The sequence below is a fragment of the Dermochelys coriacea genome, chromosome 9 (assembly GCF_009764565.3).
Source record: "Dermochelys coriacea isolate rDerCor1 chromosome 9, rDerCor1.pri.v4, whole genome shotgun sequence".
Lineage (NCBI taxonomy): Eukaryota > Metazoa > Chordata > Testudines > Dermochelyidae > Dermochelys > Dermochelys coriacea.
The window spans coordinates 70,064,042-70,079,252 of NC_050076.1; the positions used below are offsets into that span (position 1 = coordinate 70,064,042).

At 41.6% G+C, this 15,211-nt stretch overlaps 1 long non-coding RNA gene across 3 annotated transcripts; it reads left to right on the forward strand.

Moving 5' to 3' along the window:
* Positions 1-1,140: 1,140 nt before the first annotated feature.
* LOC119861614 lies at positions 1,141-12,418 on the forward strand. 3 transcript variants are annotated; one of them, XR_005294960.2, is made up of 3 exons: positions 1,156-1,343; positions 5,326-5,517; positions 11,571-12,418. It is a non-coding gene; the product is annotated as an uncharacterized LOC119861614 (long non-coding RNA). The 3 variants fall into 3 exon arrangements; XR_005294961.2 differs by lacking the exon at positions 1,156-1,343 and adding an exon at positions 1,446-1,531; XR_006274087.1 differs by lacking the exon at positions 5,326-5,517 and having other exon boundaries at positions 1,141-1,343.
* The last annotated feature ends 2,793 nt before the right edge of the window (positions 12,419-15,211 follow it).

Genomic DNA, 15,211 nt, shown 5'->3' on the forward strand with positions numbered 1-15,211 from the left:
TTAAATATTTTAAATACTTGTTTTTATTGTCTTCATGCTGCATTAGTGCTGTCACCAATTCTGCCCAAATCAATGAAATAGCTCTTTATTAATGCACTGTACTTCCAGTGGGGAAAGTGGAAAGGGGATTAAAAAAAGGAAAAAAGGGAGGAAATTGGGAAGCCTCTATGATGTGTGTGGTAGTAGGAGGTGCTGTTTCATTTTAGTGCCACTTGCATAATTCACCCCAATGCTGGCTAATGTCATCTCTATCCCCATAGCAACCCCCCCCAAAAAAAACCCCTCCATCCTAAAACAACATGCTTGCCTACCACAATCAGATATGCATGTTTGGGCCTGCTTTTCAAAATCGCATGACCATATGGCCAAGTACAACACATCTCACTCTGCATTGTATGTACAATCTTGGTAATAGAATGCAACTGTTAGAAACCCCTTTCTGTGCATGCAGTTTTGAAAATCAGCCAGTTTATATTTATTTACACGAGTTTGACACGCACACAGCAAAACTCCATTTGCCACTAGTGGAGAAAGTCTAGTGTCATAGCCCTAATCGCTGTCAGAGAGTCAGATTTGTGAAAAAATAGGTGTGCCAAGTCACATACTAGCCTTCCTTCTTGATGGCTTTTTCAGGTCTGCAGTTCATATATTTGATCTGTACCCAAATAATGCAGAGTGCTTAATTCAGCACATTGTTCAGTGGTGTCAAGTAACACAGTAGCTGAGTGTGTGACAACTCAACACTGAACTGTGGCAGTATTTACATTTCATATACTTAGTGTTTAAAACTAGGCCCAAACTAATTGCCATTGAAGTAAATAGCAAGACTCTAACTCCCCAGATACTAAGGGTTCCTCTATGAAAAGCCAGGAAACCTGTCAAAGAAGTTTAGGTTGCCATGTCAAAGTAGATATTTTATTTCACATAGATATTTGGGTAAGGCTTTAGCATCCATATGTTTCTGCCATTCCAATGCATGTTGAAAGATTTTTATGAGAATCACAAATAACTTTCATTCTCTTTCGATATGTTCTTGTGATGAGATACTTGTACCCTGTTCCTGTGTGAACCAGGAAGGGGTTAAACCCCTCCCTGAGCAGACAGGGTGGGTTACAGATTGCCTGAGCTGCCAGACCTGGAGAGAAGTGTCAGCAGCTGTGGCTCCTTGGACAGTGAAGCTCACATGTTTCATGCACCTGTAGCTAAGAATTTGTCTCTTTAGAATCGTCCTGAACTTCAGTGCGAGTGTGTAGGTGCTTTTGAATATTTAGGAGTGGCATCTGGTTGTCTTTTAGCCTAGCCTAGCAACTTGTTGAACTAAGCCCAGACTTGCACTGTGGAGAGTAAGTGGATTTAATTGCTTTGTTTGAACTGGGGAGGAGTCTACTAATGGCTGGAAATTGAAGTTAGATAAATTCAGACTGGAACTAAGAACATTGTCAACAGTGAGAGTTATCAAAATGGGATGTTTTCCTAGAAGATCTGCTCTAGGCATTATTTTGTGGAAATTTTATGGCATGCTGTACAGGAGGTCAGACTGAATGATCACAAGGGTCCTATCTGGTGTTGGAATCTAATTTAAAAAAATAAAACCACAAGGAGGTCTGGTTTTGTTTTGTTGTACAAAGTAGGCTTATGTTGTATGTAGTCACTTGGACTAGGTGGAGGGAAGTTGCCACATTGTCTGGCTTGGTTTGTTTTTTACCTATGCCTGAAGGAAACCACTTTTCTGGATGAAGTGAGCTGTAGCTCACGAAAGCTTATGCTCTAATAAATTTGTTAGTCTCTAAGGTGCCCCAAGTACTCCTTTTTGCGAATACAGACTAACACAGCTGCTACTCTGAAACCTGTCACTTTTCTGTTGTTGTTGTTGTTGTTCCCCCCCTTTGGCTGAGACTATGTTTTTTTTGGGGGGTAATCAGAGAAATAGTGACCTCAGCCTGCAAGAGTGGCTAGAAGTACTGTTATGGTTCTGGATTTTCATTTGCAGAAATATGCACCCCTGGAAGGCTGTTGTTAGGTTGCCTTTTTGTTGTTGATGTTGTTTGGCTGGGGTTTTGTGGTGGTAAATTTTGGTGGTTTTTGTTTTGGTTATGTCTTTTTTGTTTTGGGGATTTTTTTTGGTGATGGTAGCAGAATATCTTCTTAAATGTACTGGGACATAGTCCGCATTGCTTCCATAGTATTGAAGGATATTATCATGAAAGTTCATACTAAATTGAGTGATGGGTGGCTTGTTGAGAACTTGGTGCTTCATTCCATTCAGAGAAGCATCTAATCACTTGCATGCTTATCCAGACTCTTTGTGCCTGCAAAATGGAGGTGGAGAACTCATAAGGGACAGGTTCTGTTCTGAGATTTCGTGGAACTTCCTGAATCTAGTCAGGCTGGCAACAAAACACTGATACTGTCAAACCCAGCAGACAGGAAAAATAATTATAATGAAAGAAAAAAATAACGGAGAACTTCCAAACATCAAATGCTGCTCCATATGAGTATGCTTCAATTCTTAAGGATTAGAGAGTGGGACGACAGTTCTTTGTGCTAGGATTCTATCTCCGCACAGCAGCTAAACTGATTTGGGCTGCCCTAACTCTGAGCTGGGCTAGATACTGTAAGAAATTGTGTTGGTGAGTCAATAAGTAGCATTCTTCCTCTGCATTGATATATCTGTGCTCCACTGTGGTGTTAGGGACTTACTGAACTGTTGCACATATTGCTTGTGATCATTAAAGAGCTCCCTTGAAAATGGGGCCCCACAGCTAGTGACCCCATTTTTAAGTCCTCAGCCCCCATAACGGGGAACAGGTTTCAAGAGAGCTCAGTAATCAACAGCTGTTACTGTGGTTTTTGTGGCTGGGTTTTAAAAGTACTAAACGTACTGAGCTCTCTCAAAAATCAGGTTTCAGAGTAGCAGCCATGTTAGTTTGTATCTGCAAAGATCAAAAATCAGGCCACTCTTTCGGTACTAAAAGCTAAACTGAGTCCTTCTGCAAAACTGCCCTTGAGTTTGTCATGTCACATCTTGGGTAATTACTTTCTGGTTCTAGTTTTAAATGGATATAACAAAAGACCCCAATATTGGGGTGTGCTTTACAGTTGCTACATTGTCCCTGGAGAAGGCTCATTTCAGTTAGAGTCAATTATACTTGTGTTTAACTTGTATTTTTTTAGTGAGTTTACCTCTCTGAGATTTCTGTGGATGAAAGGCAGTACCATACATTTATATTAAAGTTTAACCTGAGCTGCAAAATTGGATTTAGAATTTACTGAATTTCAGGGTTGTTGTTTAGTTATGCTGAGATTTGCAAGCTGCAACTGCATTTTATGTTCCAGAAATCAAGTATCAGGCCAATGTTTGGAGTAAGAAATAAGATTATGGTTATGGGATTATAATGGAAGAGCTGAAAGATTGTAGGTTTGATTCAGGAATAACTGAGTTAAATTCTATGGCCTGTATTATACAGGAGGTCAGAATAGATTATCATATGGTCCCTTCTGGCCTTACAAACTATGAATCCTTAGTTTCTGGAGTTTAACTTTTGGCAGAAATGTTGCCTTTTACTGAAATTGGCAAACAAAGTCCTAGTGTGCACGCTCTTTTTTTATTTAAAAAAAACATTTTTTAATAACTTTTGAATTATGAATCTCTTCCTCCTCCAAAATATTCACTATTCTTAAACTGGTTTCAGAGTAGCAGCCGTGTTAGTCTGTATTCGCAAAAAGAAAAGGAGTACTTGTGGCACCTTAGACTAACAAATTCAAAACATTGAAGTGTTCTCCAAATGTTTTTTGAAGAACACTTCAATCTCTTTGGTCTCTCTATTACAGACCTAAAAGTTGCAATTCTTCAACAAAAAAACTTCAAAAACAGACTCCAATAAGAGACTGCTGAATTAGAATTTAATTTGCAAACTGGATACAATTAATTTAGGCTTGAATAGAAACTGGGAGTGGATGGGTCATTACACAAAGTAAAACTATTTTCCCCTTGTTTATTCCCCCCTGTTCCTCAGATGTTCTTGTCAACTGCTGAAATTGGCCCACCTTGATTATCACTACAAAATGTTCTCCCCCCTTCTGTTTGTAATAGCTCACTTTAAGTGATCACTCTCATTACAGTGTGTATTGAAACACTCATTGTTTCATGTTCTCTATGTATATAAATCTCCCCACTGTATTCTCCACTGAATGCATCCAATGAAGTGAGCTGTAGCTCACGGAAGCTTATGCTCAAATAAACTGGTTAGTCTCTAAGGTGCCACAAGTACTCCTTTTCTTTATTCTTAAACTGTAACTACCTGAGAAGTGACTCTAAAATGTCACCTTCTTAATCAACAGACTAGCTGTGTGGATGTTCAGGGTAATATCTGATAGGTTTTTTCCTATTAACCCCTCTTAGCACCGCACATACAGGAGAGTAAATTGGAGTCTACTGTGGCTTAAGCAACCACGGACAGCAATAACAAAATTCCAGTTAGCTCTAAACTGGGTTGCACAAATGTAAAGAGAATATAGAATTTGTCCAAGTCCTTATTACTGGTGAAGATGCATAAATCAGAAATGGCAAAGATAGTCTTTCACCACATGGAAGGTTGCATGGCTGGTTCTATATTTTTATGTGTAAACTAAGTAAATATGATATGAGAAGCAATAAATATGGTTTTATTTTGCACTTTTCGGGGAAGCATTACTCTCTGATTTTTTGCCTTTTAAAATGTATTTGTCATTGTCTTTATGCTTTGTAGTTCATATTCTGGATGAGCATTTGGACTATCCAGGGGGAAAATGTTATGTATATGGCAAAATGAATATTCTGTTCCATGCAGTTGAGGCTACTGAGCGTAGAGTTGGATTAATCATATGCATTGTACTTAACTCGTACCTCTTAATTCCATAAATGGAACCAGGTATACATTATCGACCTCATCCTGAAATACTGTAATAGTTGTGTCTTGATTTAATAAAACTCTTTTTAGACACATTAGAAGATAATTTCCCTTTCATGTAGGTACAAACAACACAGAAAGGAGTTGGGAGACAACATAATAAGGAAAGAAAATTACTTTGTTTGTTTGTTTTTTGGGGTTTTTTTTTGTTTTTAAAATTTAAAGCACACCAGTAACTATTTAAGCAGGAAATCACAGAAATAAAATTTAGGCTAAATTTCAGGTTCCAGAAACTGGTGAAATGAGGCGATTGTTTAACTGCAATATCGGGGGGGGGGGGTCAATGAACAAGGAGAGACATAAGATGAATGTGTGTGTTACACTGCTGCTCTTGCAATTTCTTCAGTCGCTTTAAATTTCCTTCTCTTTCTTTCAGTAGGATGTGGAAGGTGAGTCCTAGGTTTCTAAAAGATAAAAACCAAGTCACTGTGGTGTATTGCTCAATCCTGCAACCTGCCTCTAAATTCCTTGACTGAGACTGTTGGACAAAATAAACCAAGTCACCAATTCGACAAACTAGCCAGGCAGTCCAGTGTGCCCAGCTGGCTTTGATGGTCTCAATGACTTCGTAAGTATCAGTTTGTCAATGTGATTATACCTTCCCAATAAAACTGTGGGCCATATTGCGCCATTGGAGAGCGAGTGTGTGTGTGTGTGTGTGTGTGTGTGTGTTAAAGCAGAACTCCCTGCTGATTTCAAAGGGTGAGTTCTGTTTAAAAATCTATGGTACAATGCAGCCCTGTGATCTGTAGCACAAGCCAAAGTTAATAAAGAAATGACTAAGTACCCAGTGCCAACATGAAATCCCTATCATCTCTGCAGTGTTGGTTAACAGAGAATGTAAATCACTTTTTGTTCTTGACCTTCAAATGCACAATGATCCTTTTTCCCAATCGGTTCTATCTATCTATTATCTATCTATCATCTATCATCTATCTATCTAAAGCCCAAAGAAATGCTTTCCTATCAATTTTAGGGCCATACTGGGATAGATATAAATAGTAATCATTTATAATTACCCATCTCCCTTACTGTTTTATGAATGCCATCTAGGAAGAGAGTTTATCTGGTAGATTTTCAAGCTCCCAGAACAGCACTCGGCACAAATAGAGTGCAATACAACAGAATCCACTCAAAAGTCTGCATAATAAAAGATGATGCCTGCTAAAATAATGGATTTACTGTGCAGTGATTTAACCCACAACCCTACACATACCATTACATCCCTCTAAACAGATTTCTGATGAAGGATGGGGAGATATAACAAGCTGTCCAACAAAATGAAGTTGTCATGTAGCGTAAATCTATCATACTTTGCTCTGTATCAGTCAGGTTTTCTATGGCCACAACAGCCTTTGGTCATTCCTGCTGTGCTCTCACTCCTTGTCAATATATGATGAGAGGTCTGAACAGTTTACATGGCATTCAGAAAAGCAATGGTTTTTCATGGTTTGCATCCAATAGCTCATTAGTCTCCATTTGGGATCCATCAATCTAATGGTGGGTGAGGACTCAAGCCAAAGTCTCTTCTCTTTCCTTCTGAACATCACTGATACTCGGGACTCCTTCCAGTGGCTGTTTTCCTTTTCCTTTTCTCCTCTCAGCTGTGGTCTTCAGTGGTGCTGGTGAGACTAAGCTGCCAGATGGAAGAAATGGAACTGGTGCCAGGCCTAGATGGCGGCTGCTTCTTTAGGAGTGTTGAGAAGCACTGACTACCTCATATCGGGGTAGCTGTATTAGTCTGTATCTCCAAAAACAACAAGGAGTCTCGTGGCACCTTAAAGACTGACAGATTTATTTGGGCATAAGCTTTCGTGGGTAAAACACCACTTCCTCAGATGCATGACTACCTCTTGATAACATCTTTGACTGACCTTTCTCTGTGACACTCATTTTGTCACTGGGCAACAATAGGAAGCCTATCTGAGATAGTGGTAGACAGTACTGAATTTCAGCAACATTTCTAGAGTGCTTTGGCTTTTCCCAGGGTGACTTCCTCACAGGGTATGAGAGCCACTTCTTTGCAAAGACTCTTCTGGTTCAGTAATGTAAGTAGGCTATCTTGTCCTTGTCCCTCAACTCCAAAGCCAGCAAACCCAAGGGCATTTTGCTATCAGAATCTCCTGGATCCTTCACTACAGCAGCTATACTGCAGCTTGGAATGGGTAATTTTAGAGAGAGAGTCTCCATAACTTGCACTAAGGCCAGGTCCTCATATGCATACCTCGAGTGCAGCCTTGTCCACCTAGGGTTTTCAGGAGCAAATGCTGAGGCCACTTCAGCAATATTGGCTGCCTTTGCCCACAGAGACTGGGGGACAGCAGCCTTCTCAGCAACACGGTACACCTCATGGTGTCTCCACGTGGGCAAGGCCAGAATGGGTTCTGGGAGGCAGAGACTCATCCCTAGGCCTGATGCAGCTCCTGCCACTTTCCAGGGCTGGATCAGATCCAGTCAGTGCTTGTCCCTTTCTATGCAGAGGGGCCAAGCCTGAATGGGACTGGGCCTGGTCATTGTCCATCTACCGTAGGTTGGGGCATACTCCAAATTTCCATTCCTAGCTTTGCCACCGGTGTGCTTCCCTACAGATCCCATGAATATCCAACAAAGAATTCTTGCCGCTCCCATCATTATTAACTTCTACTTGGTCCTCTCTATAGTAGCTACTGTATGGGGAAAAGAGTAAATAATGTTAGAGCTCTTCTGGGAATCATGAAGTCAAGGTAGAAGGGGTGGTTGTATGGAAGCACTAGGTTACCTTAGCTGTAGGATTCATCCAATAGTTTAAAGCCCAAACTGCCATCCGATTCACTGGAAGATGTTAAGCCCACTTCTATGATGGAATAATTAGCAGAACACTCAGTTGAAATTTACCAAACTAATGAAGATGTCAAAGAAATATCTTCTAGCTCATTTGAACTCTATGTACTGAATACACCTTAGGATTGTTTTAAAATGTTTCCATTTTTCTTTCATTTAAAAAAAAATGTCTCCATACTGTCTCTGCCAACAGCTTATTAAACTGATTTTAAGGACACTTGAGCACTGAGTTACTAGCACAAGTTGAGCAGTATTAAAAAGTTAGCATTTCCAAAATTTACCATCTGGCAGTATCAGAGATGCCACCATCATCTGTTTTTTCCCTGCCTCTAGAACAGTAACTAATATATGGGCGCTGTGCAGTAACTAGGCACAGCTAGGTAACTTGGCTTGTAAATGGTGATCGCTGTACCTCCTACTTTGCCTTGCTTTCCTCAGCTTCTCTTCCAGTTGCCTCTTATTTCCTCTATTAAGTATTAAGATCCCAGCCATGCTGTCTGTTGGGCTCTGTCACAATTGTGCAGTAAATTGCAACAATCTGCTTTGGATAACACTCTAAAGACAGAAGACTAATTGGCTCAGCAGTAAAATGTGATGCATATGAGTGAAGCATATCCAAAGGGACGCATACTTCTGTATTATTACTTCATATACCTGTGACATTCTTCATTTTGTTTCCTTAGCTTAAGGAAGAGATAAGAAAATTTATTGCAAAGTCAATGTTAAACTAATTCATAAGATGTAGATACTTTGCACTGGTAGCTTCCTTCCAGGAACCTGAATTCTCAAATTAATTTGACTTTTCTAATGTTGCTTGGAGGGCAATAATCTGATTTCTTTGTCTGGGATTGTAAGTAGCAGAAGAGGAGAAATGACAAGCTACTGTACAAGAGCAAAGAATCATTTCAATACAGTGGTTTGCAATTCACAGAATATATTAAGAATGTTTGCTGGTTTTGGATTTTTTTATTTTTCAACAAGTAGATGGATGTTTATCAAGTATAATGTATAAAAAGAGGCAGAGGGTACCTTTTAAATGTTGCCAGTTTCAAGAAATTAGTGTTGTATGCAATACTGCAGTAGCAAATGCCATTCTAGAATTTGGTTCTATAGATAATTAGCATGTAAGATTTCATGGGGGGGCAGGGTCCAGATACCACTGACCTTCAGTGGAAGAGAAGTGCCAATTTTTTAAATGCTTCTGAACATATCATCCTTGAAGTCTAAATAAATTTGACGGCAATTGTCATTCAAGAATATGTCTACACCATAAGCCCAGGCTCAAGCCTACCGTCTGCTTGAACTACGCTGCAGTTTCACTAACCCAGGGCTCGGACCTGGAGTCCCAGGATCCTGCAGAGGTGGAGCTGGAGTGAAGTCAGGACTCAGGGTCCAAGCTCTATTTTGTAGTGTAGGTATAGTGCCTTTTGACTTAGATCCCAGGAGTGAGCCAGAAATATCGCACAAGTCAATGCAATAACTTCCTTAGTCCTCTCTCTCTCCCAACAATGTGCAATCTACTCTTTTTGAATGCAGAAGCCATCACCATCCTTTGTGAATTGCAGTAGCTCAGGTCAGTGTTAACCCCTTCTCTTCTGATCACTGATCTGCAAGCACGCTTACAGGGATTCCTGGGTTTGCAGGGGAGAGTGAATTGATCAAGCCTTTTGAAAAGTGAGCGGCTTCAAATTTCCTGTAATGTGCAGAGCGAGCAGCAAAGTTTTCCCATGGTTGTAGGGTAAGAAAGGGACTCTGGAATATGGTTACTTTGTCTCCAGTGTGCACACTGCAGTGTGGATGCCAGAGCCCTAGGTTCAAGCACAGGTTTAGAAGACCATTAACATAGGGCTAAAATACAATGTAGACACTAAAGGCCCAGGTTCCTTACATGGGTCAGCTGACTCCAGTCCTAAGGGTATATCTACATAGCAATGTAAATCCTGGCTCATATATTCAGCCTTGTACCCAAACTCCTCTTCTGCCTACATATAAATCGCACTTGGGCTCAGTCCTAGGACCTGATGGAGATGGAGAGTTCAAGTCCAAGTGAAGCCAGGACTCGGGCTTTGAGCCCTATTGCTTTGCAGTGTAGTCACAGCATCCCCTAACTTGGGTCCTGGGAGTCCTGCAAAACAACCATGGGCCAACTTCCTTTGTCCTCTCTCTCTTCCAAATCGCCAATGGACTCCAGGGAAATGGATGTAACCCCCCCCCATATAATGCAGAAGCTCAGTGAGTCCGCATTTAACTGTTCCATGGTCTTCTGAAAACTGAGCTGCAAGCACACCATGTGACAGCCTTCTGTGTTAGCAAAAGACCTACGGTCAGTCTCCATTGCAAAGTGGCCTGCTTCATGGTCATCAGAGCACAGACAGATTTTTGGTAAATCTCTGGCACAAGGCTAGCAAAACAGCGAACTTTAATAAGAGTACCAGGAATGATCTCGCATACCAGCAAATAGCGATGAAGCTGGGACCATTGCAAATTTACTAGACCTGTGATCAGTGCAGGGAGTGAATTAAGCAGCTCAAGACAGAATACAGGAAAACCAGGGACCAGAACAGCACTTTGAGCAACTTGCTACCATCATGCCTGTTTTATGAGGAGTTTGTCTAGGTGCTGGACCCTGTGCCCAGCATGGGGAATGATGGGAGGGAGCCAGCACTGAGTGAGGACCATTAAGTGACTACCTTGCAGAAATTCACTCCAGGGAAGGCTTTGCAATAGGAGCAGCAGCACATCATAGGGCTGAACTCAGAGGAGTTGTTTGATGCCCCCACTGAGGAACAGCCTGTTGTGAAGCTGGCAGTAGACATGGAAGGGAAAGAAGCCACCCCAGAACCTGGTAACCTTCTGGCTCCATTATAATGTTTAATATAGGAATGGGAGGGATTTCCGTTGTATGACCCAATCCAAAAGTCATTAGAAGCCCTGGCTAGCACCATGCATCTGCTAATGGTGGATTGTGTGCTACCAATGACATAGCTCCCCCCACACCACCTCCACCCCATGGAGTTCAAAATGGTGACCGGGAAATGCAAATAGTAAAAATATCAGAAAGTGAACTTTTAATGGAAATGTGCACAGTTCTACTAGGGCATTCCTGTTCCTTAACAATATAACCTTACATTGTCATGCTGGTATGTACGCTGTTCTGTAGACACTCAACTGTATAAGGAGCTGTCTGGAAATGGTGGGGGCCAGGGAGTGGAAATGTGTTCCATTGACAAATCTAGTCCATTTCAGTTAATGGTAGTCCATGCAGTCCACAGGTTACAAAATCATTTGTGCCATATTTGATTAGGATTTCAAATTTTTGTCCAGAAATGTGGCAGATGAGGGGGGAAGGCAGGTAAAGAGGATGGCAGTGGAGGTCTGTGTTTGCATGCAATCATACAGGCTAAGCCATGTGGAAGCTAACACATCATCCTGTTGATTTCTTCATGAATTCTGACCCAATTCCAGATGCTGATAGTTGCAAACTTTTCCAGGCTCATTTCAGGGAAGGGTGTTGGTTTGTTTTGTGTGGTTTTTTTTTTTTTTTTTTTTTTTTTTTTTTTTTCATGCTCATCTTGGTAGCCGATGAGCCCACTTCACTCATAGATGTGCTGTTCAGACAATACCTTTGCAGTGTATGCAACTGAAATACTCCATTAACTAGTCTGTTTCTAGGAAGCTTCTGTGAAGCATCCCTCTTACTTTTTCACACTGAACTTCAATATATTGTTACAGAAGAACTTCTTTCTATGCTCCTGCAATGAGCTATTTGAGACAATAACCTTCTGTCTTGACCTGTTTCAGGCCCCTTGACATCTACTGGCTGTAGTACTTCTGCCCCTCACCCACACAGCAGCAGAAGCCTGGGCAACTTACCTTCAGGGACTGTTCCAGGAGGAAGCATTTCCATGATGAACTTATGGTTGAAATTCTGGGCAGGGCCAAGAAGCAGGCCAAGTACCAAAGACAGAGGGACTTAAGGGTAGAAAAAGGCATTCTGCAAGGCCAGACGCAAGACTCAAGCTGCCTGCAGAACTTGAGAGCAGGATTTCAATGTGGGAGCAGGTATTTGCTTTTCAGTTCCTGGAAAAGGTATGGCAGCTAAGGGAGGAGGACAGAGCTCAATGGAAAGACCTGTTTGAGTGGCTGATATCACCAGCTCCTGCTGCATCCTATGGTTTGATTCCCCTCGATGATACCCTGTGCTGCAGTCCAGAAAAGGATTGTAAAACTCATGGCTGGGTGGACCATGCAATTGTGCCCCATGAGCAACTGGGCAGAGCAACTTTGTCTCATGCAGTCCTCTGTAATGACCCCCCCTTCCCCTGTATATGCCTCCACCTTCACCCCTGGTGCCACATATAGCAATCTGGAAAGGGAGAATGTGGGGACTGGGAACATGCAATGGTAGGGGCGTTCTGTCTCTTACATGGTTTCACTGTTTGCACTTGTTCATGCACTATTTTTATTGTTAGGTTCTGCTGTTACTTATGTTTTGGTGTGGTACTGGCAACTGACCTGCCTGGCAGTGGATCAATGTTGTAATTTTTGAATACATGTTTATAAATCTTTTATTTTACTGGAAAGTTTATTGTAATTGTATCACATCATACAATGTGTGCATTTAAATAAAGGTTAAAAATATGATCAGAGACAACTAGTAATTTAGTGTGGAATACTGTTTGCATATTAAATTCCTAAAATAGTTATTTACTTCAATCTATACTGTGAATCAACCCCTCCTCATTTGATAAGTGGTTCTGTCATTCTTAAATATATTGCATGGCACCTCCCACCCCTTCCCAAGCACTGAAACCCTTCACAATCCATTTAGGCCCATCTCCCACTCCAACTCAAGCCACAAGCATGTTCATTAAGGTACTATTCTCCTTCTTCGTTTGGGCCATGCAAGTCCCATTGTGGAAGCACCCAGCATCCTGGACTTCTGTTGCCCAGGTGCATACAGTTCCGGCTGTGGTAGTTGCACTTTCTGGCTGAGGGTGGCAAAGAGCACAGCAAGCCACAGTAATGCAGACAGCATTGATGACACTGGCATCCAAACAGATCTGTGGATATCCCCAAGTGGATTTCAATCTGCCAAAAGTACATTCAACAACCATTCTACATCTGCTGAGTGAGTAATCAAACAGCCTTTTGCCAGGGCCTCTGAAATCAAGGTACAGTTTCATTCCCAAAGGTAAAAGGGGGTTTTAACATCAGGGACAGTAATTTGTCAGAAACAAATCTCCTAAAACAACAAGGAGTCCAGTGGCACCTTTATAGACTAACAGATTTTATTTGGGCATAAGCTTTCGTGAGTAAAAATCCCACTTCTTCAGATAAAATAAATCTGTTTAGCCTTCAAGGTGCCCATAGGCTCCTCATTGTTCTTGTGGATAGAGACGAACATGGCTACCCCTATGATACTTAACAATCTACTGCCTGTCCATGAATGTAGATTCTTGTTCAGTGGAAAACTCTGGAATCATGAACTTTTCCCATCCAACCTATGTTGACATACATAAATCAACCTCTGTGGTCCACAAGGATTTGCAGAACAATGGAGTAGTACCCTTTGCAGCTTATGCTCTCATGCTCCTTAAGGAGGGCCAACAATGGGCACAAATCCTACCAATGATTCTGGCACAGTTTGGAAACCCCATTCTCATAAAGCCCCCAATTATCTCAGGAATATCTTATGCCCATCATGTTGGGGTAAACCAGGTGCCTAACTGCTTCAGAAACTTCTGCGACCACTTTACCACTATCAACTTTCCAACACCAAATTAGTAGATAATGGGCCTGCAGCAGTCTGTGGTAGCCAGCTTCCAGGTAGCTATGGCAACCCTCTTCTGGATAGGCAAGGCTGCCCTCATGCATGTCTCTTTATACTGGAGGGACAGAGCAGCAACTCACAAAGTTCCAGAAATATAGCTTTCTTAATGAAAAAGTTCTGGACCCACTACTAGTTATCCCAGATGTGCATGATGCTGTGATCCTACCAGTCTATATTTGTAGCCCTGCTCCAGAAGTGCTGGTCTATGTAAGGAGTATCAGTGGCTATACTGATTGTACTGAGAAGTACCAGGCAGTTTGAGTATGCCTCGCCTCAGTACTCCTGCTCCATCATAAACTCTGTCAGGTGCCTTTGTTGGGTAAGGAAACACCACCCAAGTGTCCACCAACATCTCATGGAAGCTCTGCCTGCACTCTTGACACAGGAGGGAAAGTCCAAGCAAAAGAAGATTGGCCAAAGGTGCCACATCCATGGCGCTGACTCTGGTAGCGGAGAGCACACCAACCAAAATGACTGCTGGCCGGATGTATCAATAGGCTGTTCAAATTTCCTGTAACAAGCAGACTGGATAGTCCAGGTTTTCCCGTGTACCATGGTCAAATGGCTAGAGCAGCCACACTTCAAGAGGGAATTAGGGAGTGTGGGATATGGTTGGTTTGACTTGGATCTGCATACTGCAGTGTGAATGCCAGAACCCCAGCTTAGAAAATCCTCAATGTAGGAATACTGCAATACTGTGCTTGGTACTATGTAACGTGAACAGATATTGTTTCTTCAGCTAAAATACAGCAGGAGAATGGCAACCATCAAAGTAGTTCTGACCTCTGACTTTTAACCGGCAATGAATGGAGTGAAACAATTCCATGGAAACTCTTGTAGGGAGAGACATTTTCTCTTCTGGAAGTTCTATCTGGTTATAGTTAGGGATGGGTGAAACTGCCTGCAAAAATAAGAACCACTTCCCCTGCTAATGTTTAACTAAGTCATAGAACTGAACGCACACTCGCCCCCAAACCAAACTCTCTTGGAAAAATCAGGACAATTGAGTTGCTTTTTATTTTATCCTCATGGCTGCGAACCTCTGTCCTAGATAAACTACCATCATAATGCCATACAGTGAGAGAGAACATGTTTTTCCTGTATTTTCAAACTCACTAGGTACAATATCTCAAGACTCTTTTAGTTATGTGAGCTCTTCATTTAAACTGCTGCAGGTTCAAGTAATAAGTATTCAAGTTTCAGAGCAGTTGGCCTTGAATACTAATGATGCTTCTGACTATTGTGTAGACAGTAGCTCATTTAATTTGAGGCTCTTGGAGCCCTACAGAAAGGTCAGTGTTAGCCCTCTTTGCAGCTGGAGGAACCTGCTCCACTGCATGGTTGTGACTTGTGCTAGGTTACACAATGATTCAGTGCCAGTCAGGAGAGGGCACACCTGATTTCCAGCCACCTGATTTCCTGTCATGTGCAACATAGGCTTGGAAGGATTAATTTGTATTGATAAATTTTCAGTAAAATTGACTTCTACCATACACACCAAAAGAGATGAAAAAATGTCATCGATAATTGAAATTTACAGATAGGCAAAGTAAGAAAAGCGCTGCTTGAGAGCTTGTTAAAGTTTGATTTAAATATATTTATTTTGCAT